Genomic DNA, 17,212 nt, shown 5'->3' on the forward strand with positions numbered 1-17,212 from the left:
GAAACTAACTAGTAAGTTCTGGAATGGAAAAGCCTGGAAGTATGCAATGAGAAATCAAAAAGTATAAAAGGCGCGACAGTAGACCCGAAGAGTGAGTTTCATTTGAGCTATCAATAAGTTTGGTTGTTAAGCAAGCTAGTTGCAAACTGTAAGTGTTATTGTGAAGTACTTTAATAAAGGTCATTTTTCCATTATTCAATATTGAAGTTATTTATTCAACAGTTTAGTGATTCGAACTTAGCAGAAGGACAAATAAGAGGTTTTGCAAGTAAATTCGTTACAATATTGACAATTACCTTAGTAGTATGGTTTCATTTGACTTGAAAAAAGTTTCATGTGAAATGAAAAAAGTTTCATTTAGAATCAAAAAAGGTTCATTTGAAATGAAAAAAGTTTCATTTGAAATGAAAAAAGTTTCATTTAAAATGAAAAAGTTTCATTTGACCTGAAAATGCTATATCACCGAGGCGTCACTATATCGCATCAGTTTTATGCTCTTATATGCTATTTGATGTTATTATTATTGTACCAGTCTTCAGACGGGACCTTTCAGTTATTGTCATCAATGTCTTCTAACAGGAGTCCAAGGAAACTTGCAGTTTCAATCTCAGAGAGATTAGGGTATTACAGGCGTTGGCTCCACATTGCAATTGCAAAGATGATTGGTGTCATGTGGGGGACATATTACAAGCGGGACATACATTGGGTATATCGGGGTTGATTCTAGATATAAAAGAGTTTTACCTATTACAGTATCGTGATCGAATTTGATTTATAGTGACGAGCGGCTCCTTAGGTAAGTTGCTTTCCTTTACTGTGAGTTTAGGGTATTTGTCTTTAAGAACGGGGTTCACCGGGCAAACCTCGGATTTCTTCATAGTACTTCATAGACTTCCCGTGGTAGTACTGAGCACGTTATTTTGACAGGCCTTGAGTGTGCTGCAGTGATTTTCTTTTGGAATCGGGGACCATACTGGGGAGGCGTAGCATACAAGCGAGCAGTAAATTGTTTTAAAGTTCATAAGGAGCGTTCCTTTATCATTGCCCCAAAGTGCTGCTGGCAAAAGGATTTAGTTGTACTAAGGGTACATTTGTGGCTGTTTGCTCGCCAAATGTAGATCCTGATCTAGTATCACTCATAGTATTTTTGCATGTAAGACAACCAGTAGCGTAATGCCATCGACGTGGTTGTCCAATATAGTCGAAATTTGCTTTGTATATTTTGTAAATAAGGTCGACGAGGATTTGGCCGGTGAAAATGTTAAATTTCTCGAGGTGAAAAACCTGGAGAGACCAGGGAGATAGCCGTTGATCTTAAAGCATAGCTCATCGATGGGTGAGCCGGGACCTTTTTCCATGATTGTGCAGTCGTCGGCGTAGGGCACATTGGTAACTTCTTCTGTTGGGAAAGTCGAATAAAGGCGGCGATAGGACACCAATCAGAGCCCATGTTTTATTCTTCTGTGCTTGGATGTTACGTTCATTAACTGCAGCGATGCCTGCTTACCGCACATATAACATTCAGTCCACCTCTTTATACTCGGAGGAAGAGTGGACTCTTCCAAATCTGGCAGTAACGTGCTGTGGTTGACTGTATCAAAAGCTTTTGATAAGTCTAGCCCTGCGAGTACTATTCTATGGTGAAGGTATTAGTTTAGTCCAAAATTCAGCTGTTTATTGATGGTGTTTAGCACGATGGTGGTGTAATGTAACTTTTGTTAGCAATGCTGATGGTTGGCAAGTCGCAGGTTTGATGTAAAATAAAGAAGCAGGGCGGCTTCAAGTGTCTTGTCTACTGCCAATAGGAGGTATATTGGCGGATAGGAGTCCCCTACGTTTGCCGCTTTCCCAGTACCTAACTAGCCATTTTTTATTTTTCAGGGATGGTAAAAATGGGCAGAGACAGAATGAAGACGAGTTCTAGGTTTTTTAGTTCTTCCCAACGATTTCTTCAGATTTTCTTCCATAAAGTCAAGCGCCCATCTTATGGCAGAAAAAAAATTTTGCGGACTCCACATAAAAAGATCGATATTTTCGTAAAATTTTTTTTTATTTTCGAAGTTGTTCGAAAAACTTTTGAAATTGGCTTGCATAGTTTAAATTACGCAATTCATGAAACATTTTTTATTATTCTCGAACATAAAAAAATAATTTCATTGACGAAATTTTATGAAATTTTGCCTCTGCTATTTTCGTGTTCGCTGCTGTACGAGTATGTACAAATGTACAAATTTATTATGTTGCCCAGCCTAATTGTAGGCAACAGAACATTAACAGAAATGTGGAAAAAGTAATGGTTTTGCGTACACTGTATAATCCAGATTGCTAAAAAGAGGCGCGTTGGTGAACTAATTTTGTGTTGAATGTGAGCGACTGCGACGCACGGCGCCATAAAAAATGTGGCCATAAATTGAGAAACGAATTGATTCACCTTGTCAGGGGGATTTATATCTAACTGAAAACAAATTGGAGATATTATTGAAATTTTTAAAACGCAAATTCACAACCAATCGTCTTAAAAGCAACCCCTAAATTTGAAAGCTCAACGTTGTTAGGAAATAGGGAGAATAGAATTTTACTGTTCGGATATTTACCTTCTATAAAACACTGAAGTTAAAACAAAACTTATATAAATGTTTAAAATATGTCAATATTGATTGGGTTATAACTAAATGAAAGACCGGCAATAAAAAACTGATTTATCTTAAGGGTAAAAAAAAATATATAAACATATTTGTAGAAACGAAGTGCAAGAAGAGGAGTTCAAAAAAAATTTGGCCTCGCCATATACATAGTTTGGCGAATAGTAGCATCACGATGTTGTTAGTAAATAATCGCAACAGCAAAAAAAAAACAGCAAGCAGCATTCTTATGTACGTACACATTAAGGAAGCAACACTTACGTACATAGCAGGCGACGAAGAATATCTCACATACACCTATGTAGTCATCAGTTAAGAAAAGTAATTACCCACACCTACACACGCATATACATATATGGCTAGTAGAAACCCATAAACTACAAATGTACATGAATATAGGTGGTAACCTAGCATGAGATACAACTGTTCTCGAACACATTTTCGCGAAATGACTAAACCTTAGGAGAAATGGGTGAACGAGAAAACCGAGAGTACAAAAGCAGCGAAAGCTTAGGTATCAGTAAGCAGTTTGATTTAAAAACGCTGTTGTGAAGTGAAGTATAATTGTACTAATCCCAAAGTGGTATAATAAAGGCCATTTTGCAATACAGAATATTGGAGTTATTTATTCGACAGTGTAGCGATTCGAACGTTAGCAGAAGGTGCATTATTATCAGAAATTCCCAGAATTCGTTACAATAGATTAGATTTAAGGTTTCAACAAGTTATACCATTTTTACTGAACTTTTTTTGTACTTTGTTCTTAGGGATAACAATATATATCTTCGAGCGACTACGTGATTACTCTTTAACTAGAAAAATTTTTATTGAAGATTAAGCCTCAAAAATAAAACAAATTGGTTGTTAACTTCAAAATTTTGAATTTCCCAAACAAAAGTTCAATTTTCTTTGATTAATATTTTTACACTTAATTAACCGTCTTTTTGGCATAAACGAGAGTAAAGTTAAGAAGGGAAAATAATTTTCCTTTCCATATTATTATTTATTTTTTTTTTTTTTCTGAAATTAGAATTAAATATTATTGATTAACATGGTCTTTTCAAGATGGCGTAAAACTTCTTTCGAAGGAGCGCTAAATGGAAAATGCCATTGTACCGGTAGCGAGACTTTTATGAAAAATCTTTATTATTTAAAAGAAAACGTCTAAAGTAACGACTGAATTATTAAATGCAAAAAATATTATAAGAAATGAGAAATAAATAAATAAAATAAATGCAAGGCGCGATAAGTTAAGATTTTAAGCCGAGCTTCTCTTGCAATTTGTGTCGTGCTCCTTTTTTTAATTTTCCCTACAAATTGGCGGGACGGGACTTACTTGTTTTATGCCGAATCTGAACGGCATCTGCAAGACAGATGAGTCTTCACTTGGAGCTTTTCATGGCAGAAATACATTCGGAGTGCTTGCCAAACACTACCGAGGGGCGACCCCGCTTAGAATAATTTTCTTCTAATTAAAAAGACTTGTTTCTAAAATTTATGGTGTTGCTTTTCCCAGGAATCGAGCCCAGGATCTTCGGTGTGCTAGGCGGAGCACGCTACCATCACACCACGGCGGTCGAGAGAGAGACAGATAAATTACAATTAATAAAATTAATTGGTAGAGCCAAGGAAAAGGCAAATAAGGGCGTAACTCTAGCGGCATTATAAAGTTCATAAATTGTGGGAACTCCTTTCCATACCATACACAATAAAAGTATTCCGCTAATAACGTTTTGTCATATCTTAGTTTGATTTTTTCTATTGATACTGCGTTCGAGGAAAAGAAAATTGGCTAATTCCAATAATTGGGTTAACTCATAAATTGTTAAAAATATTCTCTAACGAAAGTCCGAGAAATATTGCAGTTTTAATAGGGTTATACTAGAGAGATAACGGTGTTTGAGGCATTCGTTCCACATTTCCATTGAAAAGATGGTTGATGTCATGTGGGGACACGTTACAAGTAGGACTTATATTATGTATGTCAGGGTTGATTCTGGATAGGTAACAGTTTAACCTCTTACAGTATCCAAATCGTAGTTAAGCTAAATTGACTTGCATCTCCTTGGGAGGTTGATTTGATCTCCTGTGTGCATAGGGGTCCGACGACTTTTTGAGGATATCACTGAGGACCTCTATGTGCTTTTCTTCTACATACAGCTCAGCTCTCAGGTGCCGCATTTCCTCATAATGTTTCCGGAGATGACTTCTTAAGTCCTTGGGGGGCGGGTCCTCCTTAATCAGATGTCTGTTGGAAGGCCAAGATTTCTGGGTATTCAGCAAACACTGTTTGCTTAGCATTTCATTTATCTCACTTATGGGAAGAACACTCGTCTCACTGTGTATTTGGTGTTATGAGGACATGAGAAGACAACTCGTAAGAGTTCTGAGAGTGGTGCTTTGACAGGCCTTTAGTTTCTTCCAGTATGTATCCCTTAGGTTCGGTGATCATATTGGGGCCATGAACGTTTCTTTATATTTACCCCAAGTGCTGCCGGCAACAGATTTGAGGGTTTAGTTATTGCTCTAGATTTAAGTTCGCCAAAATGTAGATTCTGATCGAACGTCACACTCAGTATTTTTAGATGTAGGACAGTCGACAGCGTAGTGCCATCTACGTGGATATCTAATATAGTCGACATTTGTTTTGTGTATGTTACAAATAATGCCGATGATATGGTCGGTGACAATGGCAGGTTTCGCGAGACGAACAAACTGGATAGACCAGCCTTTTTTATTACATGCCTCATTAGTAGGCTTGCCTATTGCCGTTATCATGCGGTCATCGGCGTAAGATACAATAGTAACTCCTTCAGGTGGCAAAGGAAGCTTCGATACATAGAAAAAAGGAATGACTGTTTAGTTCTTCTGGATTTGCAGTCCACCTCTTGAGACAAGTCTTGCTGTAATGTGCCTTAATTTACGGTATCAAAAACTTTTAATTAGTCTAGCGCTACGAGTACAGTTCTGTGGTGAGGTTCTTGATCCAATCTGCTATGTAATTTTCGTAAGCCATGCTGAGTATTTGGAAGTCATAGGGTTGCGGTGATATAGGGAAGCGGAATGGCTTCGAACGTCTTCGCTACTGGCGATAGGAGAGGTATCGGATACTATGATTCTCCTACGTTAGTTGACATCCAAGGCTTTAGGTGCGCGTTTTTGATTTATTAGCACTTTAAAATCCAAATACCGAAATAATTCAAGGCCAGTGCTTCCCAATTGTCAACCTCACCTACCCGTGGCGAATCCTGTTTCTTTGCAAGCCGAGGCTATGGCGACCCCAAGTTCCTCATGAAACCAGGGGATGTGGGCTTAGAAGGTTCAATGTGGTTATATTACATCGTTCCTGGGATGGTCGGGCTTGTGCCTTAATGGTGCTTGTTACCGGAACGTACTAGTTGTATATCCGGCAAAGGACCATCAATATCGATAACATTCCCCAAAACTTTCGGGGAGTTTTTTTATATCGATAAAACAACAACAACATACTTTCTTGATAGTCTAAAAAGCACCTTCCGTCATTTGGTTTATTTCGAAAAAGAGAGCTTACATAGAAAAATTATTATTACCGCTGATTTCAATGAACTTAAAACAGTTGTTATTGTCCCGTCTCCACCATGATTAAAAAAAATCTGGTTTAAAAATAGTGCCTTACATATTAAAGAAAACTAGCCAAAAGTAACGGTCGCTCCACGCATAAAAATTGAGAAAAACATTGAACGGTTAAACCTCTCTTAGTGAAATTTTGGTCTGGTATTACTTTGTTGTAACTTGACGCATATGAGAAGATTTAAATTTGCAAAAATTCTAGATTTAAATTTTTTAAAACTTTTTACCCATTTTAGCAATGTCAATTTTTTTTAAGTTTAGAAATTTACTGTGAGTGGTACATACCACCAAATAACTTGAGACTCTTTCGAAATAGGGAAAAAGTATGTTTAATACACAGCAGCTGAGTTTTTGGAATGAAGTGCAACTTACCAAAAACATCAACTAATACGATATTAAAGATTTTTTAAATTGTCTTGTTTACAGCTTTATTTAAAATACGAATTTCCTGATAATTGCATTAGTCATCCCAATTATTTTATGATATGACTTAATTTGGATGTGGATACAACTATATATTTGGGTATGCAGGTGTGTACATTGGGGTGGCCCTTATATACCAAAGCGTTCCGATTATCGATAGCATCCCCCAGAAGTTTTGTTAAAGTGATATAAGTTGTATGTGCAAGTTTAAGGCCAATACAAAGAGATTTAGAGGTCGTGCAAGAGTTTAAAATAGTAAAGGAAATGAATTTTTACAAAACGGTAAAAATTTTACCCAAATACACAAACGTACACTATTATCTGTTTATTTTCTTTGAAACATATTGGCTAGTTTTTTAGGGCAATGGCCGAAAAACAGTTTATTGCGGTTATTTCTGCATTACTTTTCAGCTAACATTTAGTCAATTCTTTGATCATAAACAATAATTGACTGAGCCCCATTTAAAAATATAGAACTTATTCGATTACTGCTTGTGACCACAGAATTAACTTAAGCTGAGAATTAAGTTAGCCTCCTACCAACTTTATATCTAACTGCTTTATCTAATATATATTATAAATGGCAAAGTTTGGATGTTAAGATGTTTGGATGTTTGGATGTTTGGATGTTTAGATGTTTGGATGTTTGGATGTTTGGATGTTTGGATGTTTGGATGTTTGGATGTTTGGATGTTTGTCCAGACGTTTGTCTTTGTGACTCAATAACGCAAGAACGGCTGGACCGATTTGGATGAAATTTTGCACACATATAGCCAATAGTCTAGAAGGATCTACTAGCTATATATTTTTCAAAAGGGGCGTGGTCCCCGCCCCCTAGGGACAGTTATAATTTAATTATTATATATTTTCGTCTTTGCGACTGAATCACGCCAGAATGGCTACACGGATTTTGATGAAATTTGGGACACAGACAGTAGTCTACTAGCGAAATTTTTTTCGAACATGGAAAGAGGGGTGGGGGTCCCACGACCCTTCGAGAAATTATTTTTCATAATTTTTACACATTATAACTTTACGTATACTGGCCTTCACCAATATCACAGACTCAAGGGGTCAAATAAGTCGAGGGCTTACAAAGTAAGCAGTGACACCCTCCGCCCGCCCCCCTTTATCACCCCCTCTGGTGTAAAATCCATAAATTGTTATAACTCAATCTAAATTTTCTTCTAAATCAATAGTTTTTGGTATCTGGTACATACAGAACGAGATCTAGACAATTTTGGAGGAACGATCAGTGGTCCTCTCCTCTACTCCCGCCATCCGCCCTCCATCAATTGTTTTTATTAGCACGCTTTTATTAGCTTTACCTGTATGTTTCTATCTAACTTTTTATTCGCTCCAATGCGCCTGCTGCCTTATTAACATGGTTTTATAATTAGCTTCACCTTATTTGTAATCCCGTAAGGGTCATATCGAGACCCTTCCGGGATCATTTCTGGATGGTTTTCGGGCTCGGTCCGGGATTACGCCGGGGTAATTTCGGGACTTTTTCGGGACTATTTCGGGATCATTTTGGGACCCTTCCGGGATCATTTCTGTATAGTTTACGGGATCCGTCCGGGATCCCGTCGGGGTTATTTTGGAACATTTTCGGGACTATTCCGGAATCATTTCGGGACTATTTCGCGATCATTTGGGGACCCTTCCGGCATCATTTCTGGATGGTTTTCGGGATCCGTGCGGGATCTCGTCGGAGTCATATGGGGACTTTTTCGGGATCATTTGAGGGCTCTTCCGGCATCATTTCTGGATGGTTTTCGGGATCCGTGCGGGATCTCGTCAGAGTCATATGGGGACTTTTTCGGGATCATTTGAGGGCTCTTCCGGCATCATTTCTGGATGGTTTTCGGGATCCGTACGGGATATCGTCGGGGTCATTTGGGGGCTCTCCCGGCATTATTTCTGGATGGTTTTCGGGATCCGTCCGGGATCTCGTCGGGGTCATTTGGGGACTTTTTCGGGATCATTTTGGGGCTCATCCGGCATCATTTCTGGATGGTTTTCCGGATCCGTCCGGGATCCCGTCGGGGTCATTTCGGGACTTTTTCGCGACTAATACGGGATCATTTGGGAACCCTTTCGGCATCATTTCTGGATGGTTTTCGGGATCCGTCCGGGATCCCGTCGGGGTCATTTCGGGACTTTTTCGCGACTAATACGGGATCATTTGGGAACCCTTTCGGCATCATTTCTGGATGGTTTTCGGGATCCGTCCGGGATCCCATTAGGGTAATTTCGGGACTATTAGGGGATCATTTGGGAACCTTTCCGGCATCATTTCTGGATAATTTTCGGGATCCGTCCGGGATGCCGACGAGGTCATTTCGGGACTATTTCGGGATCATTTGGGATACCTACCGGCATCATTTCTGGATGGTTTTTGGGATTCGTCCGGGATCCCGTCGTGGGCCTTTCGGGACTTTTTTCGACTAATACGGGATCATTTGCGGACCCTTTCGGCATCATTTCTGGATAGTTGTCGGGATCCCGTCACGGTCATTTCGGGACTATTAGGGGATCATTTGAGGACCTTTCCGGCATCATTTCTGTATTGTTTTCGGAATCCTTTCGGGATCCCGTCAGGGTCATTTTGGGACTTTTTTGGGGCTAATACGGGATCATTTGGGGATCCTCTAGGGGTCGTTTCGTGACTTTTTCTGTTTTATTTCGGGATGATTTGGGGACCCTTCCGGCATAATTTCTTGATGGTTTGCCGGATCCATCAGGGTCATTTCGGGACCATTTTGGGATCATTTGGGGACCCTTCCGAGATCATTTCTGGATCCGTCCGGGATGCCGTAGGAGCCATTTCGGGATTTTTTGTTACTTTTCCGGGATAGTTTTTGGACCCTTCCGGGATCATTTCTGGATCTGTGCGGGATCCCATCTGGGTCATTTCCGGACTATTTCGGGATCATTTTGGGATCCTTCCGGAATCATTTCTGTATGGTTTTCGCGATCCGCCGTTGATTCCCTCGGAGCCATTTCGGAACCTTTTCTGGAGTATGTCGGGGTCATTTGGGGACTTTTTCGGGATCATTTGGGGCTCTTCCGGCATCATTTCTGGATGGTTTTCGGGATCCGTGCGGGATCTCGTCGGGGTCATTTGGGGACTTTTTCGGGATCATTTGGGGGCTCTTCCGGCATCATTTCTGGATGGTTTTCGGGATCCGTCCGGGATATCGTCGGGGTCATTTGGAGACTTTTTCGGGATCATTTGGGGGCTCTTCCGGCATCATTTCTGGATGGTTTTCGGGATCCGTCCGGGATCCCATCAGGGTAATTTCGGGACTATTAGGGGATCATTTGTGGATCTTTCCGGCATCATTTCTGGATAATTTTCGGTATCCGTCCGGGATGCCGACGAGGTCATTTCGGGATTATTTCGGGATCATTTGGGATACCTACCGGCATCATTTCTGGATGGTTTTTGGGATTCGTCCGGGATCCCGTCGGGGTCATTTCGGGACTTTTTCTCGACTAATACGGGATCATTTGCGGACCCTTTCGGCATAATTTCTGGATAGTTGTCGGGATCCGTTCGGGATCCCGTCACGGTCATTTCGGAACTATTAGGGGGTCATTTGAGTACCTTACCGGCATCATTTCTGGATAGTTTTTGGAATCCTTTCGGGATCCCGTCAGGGTCATTTCGGGGCTTTTTCGGGATCATTTAAGGATGGCTTTCAGGATTCGTCCGGGAACCCGTCAGGGTAATTTCTGAACTTTTCCGAGACTATTTCGGGATCATTTTGGGACCTTCCCAAGATCATTTCTGGATGGATTTCGGGATTTGTCCGGGATGCCCTCAGGGTCATTTTGGGACTATTAGGTGAGCATTTGAGGACCGTTCCGGTATCACTTCTGGATGGTTTTCGGTATCCGTTCAGATTCCCGTCGGAATAATTGCGGGACTTTTTCGGGATCATTGGGGTCCCTTCCAAAATCATTTCTGGATGGTTTTTGGGATTCGTCCGGCATCCCGTCGGGGTCATTTCGGGACTTTTTCTCGACTAATACGGGATCATTTGCGGGCCCTTTCGGTATCATTTCTGGATAGTTGTCGGGATCCGTTCGGGATCCTGTCAGGGTCTTTTCGGAACTATTGGGAGATCATTTGAGGACCTTTCCGGCATCATTTCTGGTTAGATTTCGGGATCCTTTCCGGGTCCCTTCAGGGTCATTTCGGGACTTTTTCGGCATCATTTAAGATTGGTTTTCAGGATTCGTCCGGTATCCGTCAGGGTAATTTCTGGACTTTTCCCAGACTATTTCGGGATAATTTTGGGACCCTCCAAAGATCTTTTCTGGATGGATTTCGGGATCTGTCCGGGATGCCGTCAGGGTCATTTTGGGACTATTCGGTGATCATTTGAGGACCTTTTCGGCATCACTTCTGGATGGTTTTCGGTATCCGCTCAGGATCCCGTCGGAATTATTGCGGGACTTTTTCGGGATCATTTGGTGTCCCTTCCGGCATCATTTCTGGCTGGTTTTTGGGATTCGTCCGGCATCCCGTCGGGTTCATTTCGGGACTTTTTCTCGACTAATACGGGATCATTTGCGGGCCCTTTCGGCATCATTTCTAGATATTTGTCGGGATCCGTTCGGGATCCCGTCACGGTCTTTTCGGAACTATTAGGTGATCATTTGAGGACATTTCCGGCATCATTTCTGGATAGTTTTCGGGATTCTTTCGGGGTCCAGTCAGGGTCATTTCGGGACTTTTTCGGGATCATTTAGAGATGGCTTTCAGGATTCGTCCGGGAACCCGTCAGGATAATTTCTGAACTTTTCCGAGACTATTTCGGGATAATTTTGGGACCTTCCCAAGATCATTTCTGGATGGATTTCGGGATCTGTCCGGGATCCCGTCAGGGTCATTTAGGGGTGCGTTCGAGATCCCGTCAGGGTCATTTCGGGACTTCTTCGGGAATATATCGGGATCATTTCTGGATGTTTTATGGGATCCGTCCATGACCCCTTAAGGGTCATTTCGGGACTATTAGGTGATCATTTGAGGACCTTTCCGGCGTCACTTCTGGATGATTTTCGGTATCCGTTCGGGATCCCGTCGGAATCAATGCGGGACTTTTACGGAATCATTTGGGATTCCTTCCGGCATCATTTCTGGATGGTTTTCGGGATTTGTCCGGGATCCCGTAGGGGTTATTTCGGGACCTTTTCGGGGCTAATACGGGATCATTTGGGGATCCTCTAGGGGTCGTTTCGTGACTTTTTCTGTATTATTTCGGGATCATTTTGGGACCCTTTCGGCATAATTTCTTGATGGTTTGCCGGATCCATCAGGGTCATTTCGGGACCATTTTGGGATCATTTGGGGACCCTTCCTAGATCATTTCTGGATCCGTCCCGGATGCCGTAGGAGCCATTTCGGGATTTTTTGTTACTTTTCCGGGATAGTTTTTGCACCCTTCCGGGATCATTTCTGGATCTGTGCGGGATCCCATCTGGGTCAATTCCGGACTATTTCGGGATCATTTTGGAATCCTTCCGGAATCATTTCTGTATGGTTTTCGCGATCCATCGTGGATCCCCTCGGAGCCATTTCGGAACTTTTTCTGGAGTTAGTCGGGATAATTTAGGGACCCTTCCTGGATATTTTCTGGATGGTTTCTGAGATCCGTCCGGGAGCCCGTCAGGGTAATTTCGGAACTTTTTCGGGACTATTTCGGGATCAATTTGGTACCCTTCAGGCATCATTTCTGTGTGGTTATCTGGATAAGTCTAGAATCGTGTCGTTGTCATTTCGGTTTTTTTTGGGACTACTTCGGGAACTTTTGGAAACACTTACGGGGCGTTTCTGGATGGTTTTCGGGATCCGTCCGCAATAGCGTCGGGGTCATTTCGTGGCTTTTTCTGGATAATTTCGTTATCATTTTGGGATCCTATCAGGTTATCAGCTCATAAAGTTCTTTTTTTTACTCAATTACAAAAATAAAATGCATTAGACAGAAAAAAAATTTTAAACAGATAACTTTATAAGCAGGCTAACGTGAATAGCCCACATATTTCATTTTCTCCTTGCGGACGGGGCCGCGGGTAAAGGCTAGTTTATAATATTTCCTTTCTGTGGCACATGCCATCGAACTTATATTCAACGTAATAAGGCTTTTAGTCTATATACATGAAATCAGATCTGGATATTAGATACGTTATAATTCGCAAATTTTTCGTATACCTACTTTTTAGAAATAGTCAAATTCCACAAAAATAAATGAAGTAATTTAATTTGTGGACCGATTGTTAAGAACTTAGTCATTTTGAAAAACCAAGGAAGCCAAGATACACTTTAAAATTTTAAATTGCTGTAAAAAGGAGTAAAAGTTTCTGAGTAAAGGAATATGTGAAGTCGCTAAACTTCTTCATTTTCAGGAACTCAAGCTCCTCGCGCAATATCTTAATCGTTTAAGACTGATACACGTTATTATCTAATATATATTATAAATGGCAAAGTTTGGATGTTAAGATGTTTGGATGTTTGGATGTTTGGATGTTTAGATGTTTGGATGTTTGGATGTTTGGATGTTTGGATGTTTGGATGTTTGGATGTTTGGATGTTTGTCCAGACGTTTGTCTTTGTGACTCAATAACGCAAGAACGGCTGGACCGATTTGGATGAAATTTTGCACACATATAGCCAATAGTCTAGAAGGATCTACTAGCTATATATTTTTCAAAAGGGGCGTGGTCCCCGCCCCCTAGGGACAGTTATAATTTAATTATTATATATTTTCGTCTTTGCGACTGAATCACGCCAGAATGGCTACACGGATTTTGATGAAATTTGGGACACAGACAGTAGTCTACTAGCGAAATTTTTTTCGAACATGGAAAGAGGGGTGGGGGTCCCACGACCCTTCGAGAAATTATTTTTCATTTTTACACATTATAACTTTACGTATACTGGCCTTCACCAATATCACAGACTCAAGGGGTCAAATAAGTCGAGGGCTTACAAAGTAAGCAGTGACACCCTCCGCCCGCCCCCCTTTATCACCCCCTCTGGTGTAAAATCCATAAATTGTTATAACTCAATCTAAATTTTCTTCTAAATCAATAGTTTTTGGTATCTGGTACATACAGAACGAGATCTAGACAATTTTGGAGGAACGATCAGTGGTCCTCTCCTCTACTCCCGCCATCCGCCCTCCATCAATTGTTTTTATTAGCACGCTTTTATTAGCTTTACCTGTATGTTTCTATCTAACTTTTTATTCGCTCCAATGCGCCTGCTGCCTTATTAACATGGTTTTATAATTACCTTCACCTTATTTGTAATCCCGTAAGGGTCATATCGAGACCCTTCCGGGATCATTTCTGGATGGTTTTCGGGCTCGGTCCGGGATTACGCCGGGGTAATTTCGGGACTTTTTCGGGACTATTTCGGGATCATTTTGGGACCCTTCCGGGATCATTTCTGTATAGTTTACGGGATCCGTCCGGGATCCCGTCGGGGTTATTTTGGAACATTTTCGGGACTATTCCGGAATCATTTCGGGACTATTTCGCGATCATTTGGGGACCCTTCCGGCATCATTTCTGGATGGTTTTCGGGATCCGTGCGGGATCTCGTCGGAGTCATATGGGGACTTTTTCGGGATCATTTGAGGGCTCTTCCGGCATCATTTCTGGATGGTTTTCGGGATCCGTGCGGGATCTCGTCAGAGTCATATGGGGACTTTTTCGGGATCATTTGAGGGCTCTTCCGGCATCATTTCTGGATGGTTTTCGGGATCCGTACGGGATATCGTCGGGGTCATTTGGGGGCTCTCCCGGCATTATTTCTGGATGGTTTTCGGGATCCGTCCGGGATCTCGTCGGGGTCATTTGGGGACTTTTTCGGGATCATTTTGGGGCTCATCCGGCATCATTTCTGGATGGTTTTCCGGATCCGTCCGGGATCCCGTCGGGGTCATTTCGGGACTTTTTCGCGACTAATACGGGATCATTTGGGAACCCTTTCGGCATCATTTCTGGATGGTTTTCGGGATCCGTCCGGGATCCCGTCGGGGTCATTTCGGGACTTTTTCGCGACTAATACGGGATCATTTGGGAACCCTTTCGGCATCATTTCTGGATGGTTTTCGGGATCCGTCCGGGATCCCATTAGGGTAATTTCGGGACTATTAGGGGATCATTTGGGAACCTTTCCGGCATCATTTCTGGATAATTTTCGGGATCCGTCCGGGATGCCGACGAGGTCATTTCGGGACTATTTCGGGATCATTTGGGATACCTACCGGCATCATTTCTGGATGGTTTTTGGGATTCGTCCGGGATCCCGTCGTGGGCCTTTCGGGACTTTTTTCGACTAATACGGGATCATTTGCGGACCCTTTCGGCATCATTTCTGGATAGTTGTCGGGATCCCGTCACGGTCATTTCGGGACTATTAGGGGATCATTTGAGGACCTTTCCGGCATCATTTCTGTATTGTTTTCGGAATCCTTTCGGGATCCCGTCAGGGTCATTTTGGGACTTTTTTGGGGCTAATACGGGATCATTTGGGGATCCTCTAGGGGTCGTTTCGTGACTTTTTCTGTTTTATTTCGGGATGATTTGGGGACCCTTCCGGCATAATTTCTTGATGGTTTGCCGGATCCATCAGGGTCATTTCGGGACCATTTTGGGATCATTTGGGGACCCTTCCGAGATCATTTCTGGATCCGTCCGGGATGCCGTAGGAGCCATTTCGGGATTTTTTGTTACTTTTCCGGGATAGTTTTTGGACCCTTCCGGGATCATTTCTGGATCTGTGCGGGATCCCATCTGGGTCATTTCCGGACTATTTCGGGATCATTTTGGGATCCTTCCGGAATCATTTCTGTATGGTTTTCGCGATCCGCCGTTGATTCCCTCGGAGCCATTTCGGAACCTTTTCTGGAGTATGTCGGGGTCATTTGGGGACTTTTTCGGGATCATTTGGGGCTCTTCCGGCATCATTTCTGGATGGTTTTCGGGATCCGTGCGGGATCTCGTCGGGGTCATTTGGGGACTTTTTCGGGATCATTTGGGGGCTCTTCCGGCATCATTTCTGGATGGTTTTCGGGATCCGTCCGGGATATCGTCGGGGTCATTTGGAGACTTTTTCGGGATCATTTGGGGGCTCTTCCGGCATCATTTCTGGATGGTTTTCGGGATCCGTCCGGGATCCCATCAGGGTAATTTCGGGACTATTAGGGGATCATTTGTGGATCTTTCCGGCATCATTTCTGGATAATTTTCGGTATCCGTCCGGGATGCCGACGAGGTCATTTCGGGATTATTTCGGGATCATTTGGGATACCTACCGGCATCATTTCTGGATGGTTTTTGGGATTCGTCCGGGATCCCGTCGGGGTCATTTCGGGACTTTTTCTCGACTAATACGGGATCATTTGCGGACCCTTTCGGCATAATTTCTGGATAGTTGTCGGGATCCGTTCGGGATCCCGTCACGGTCATTTCGGAACTATTAGGGGGTCATTTGAGTACCTTACCGGCATCATTTCTGGATAGTTTTTGGAATCCTTTCGGGATCCCGTCAGGGTCATTTCGGGGCTTTTTCGGGATCATTTAAGGATGGCTTTCAGGATTCGTCCGGGAACCCGTCAGGGTAATTTCTGAACTTTTCCGAGACTATTTCGGGATCATTTTGGGACCTTCCCAAGATCATTTCTGGATGGATTTCGGGATTTGTCCGGGATGCCCTCAGGGTCATTTTGGGACTATTAGGTGAGCATTTGAGGACCGTTCCGGTATCACTTCTGGATGGTTTTCGGTATCCGTTCAGATTCCCGTCGGAATAATTGCGGGACTTTTTCGGGATCATTGGGGTCCCTTCCAAAATCATTTCTGGATGGTTTTTGGGATTCGTCCGGCATCCCGTCGGGGTCATTTCGGGACTTTTTCTCGACTAATACGGGATCATTTGCGGGCCCTTTCGGTATCATTTCTGGATAGTTGTCGGGATCCGTTCGGGATCCTGTCAGGGTCTTTTCGGAACTATTGGGAGATCATTTGAGGACCTTTCCGGCATCATTTCTGGTTAGATTTCGGGATCCTTTCCGGGTCCCTTCAGGGTCATTTCGGGACTTTTTCGGCATCATTTAAGATTGGTTTTCAGGATTCGTCCGGTATCCGTCAGGGTAATTTCTGGACTTTTCCCAGACTATTTCGGGATAATTTTGGGACCCTCCAAAGATCTTTTCTGGATGGATTTCGGGATCTGTCCGGGATGCCGTCAGGGTCATTTTGGGACTATTCGGTGATCATTTGAGGACCTTTTCGGCATCACTTCTGGATGGTTTTCGGTATCCGCTCAGGATCCCGTCGGAATTATTGCGGGACTTTTTCGGGATCATTTGGTGTCCCTTCCGGCATCATTTCTGGCTGGTTTTTGGGATTCGTCCGGCATCCCGTCGGGTTCATTTCGGGACTTTTTCTCGACTAATACGGGATCATTTGCGGGCCCTTTCGGCATCATTTCTAGATATTTGTCGGGATCCGTTCGG

The sequence above is a fragment of the Eurosta solidaginis genome, chromosome 4 (genome assembly GCF_040869045.1).
Source record: "Eurosta solidaginis isolate ZX-2024a chromosome 4, ASM4086904v1, whole genome shotgun sequence".
Classification (NCBI taxonomy): Eukaryota; Metazoa; Arthropoda; class Insecta; order Diptera; family Tephritidae; genus Eurosta; species Eurosta solidaginis.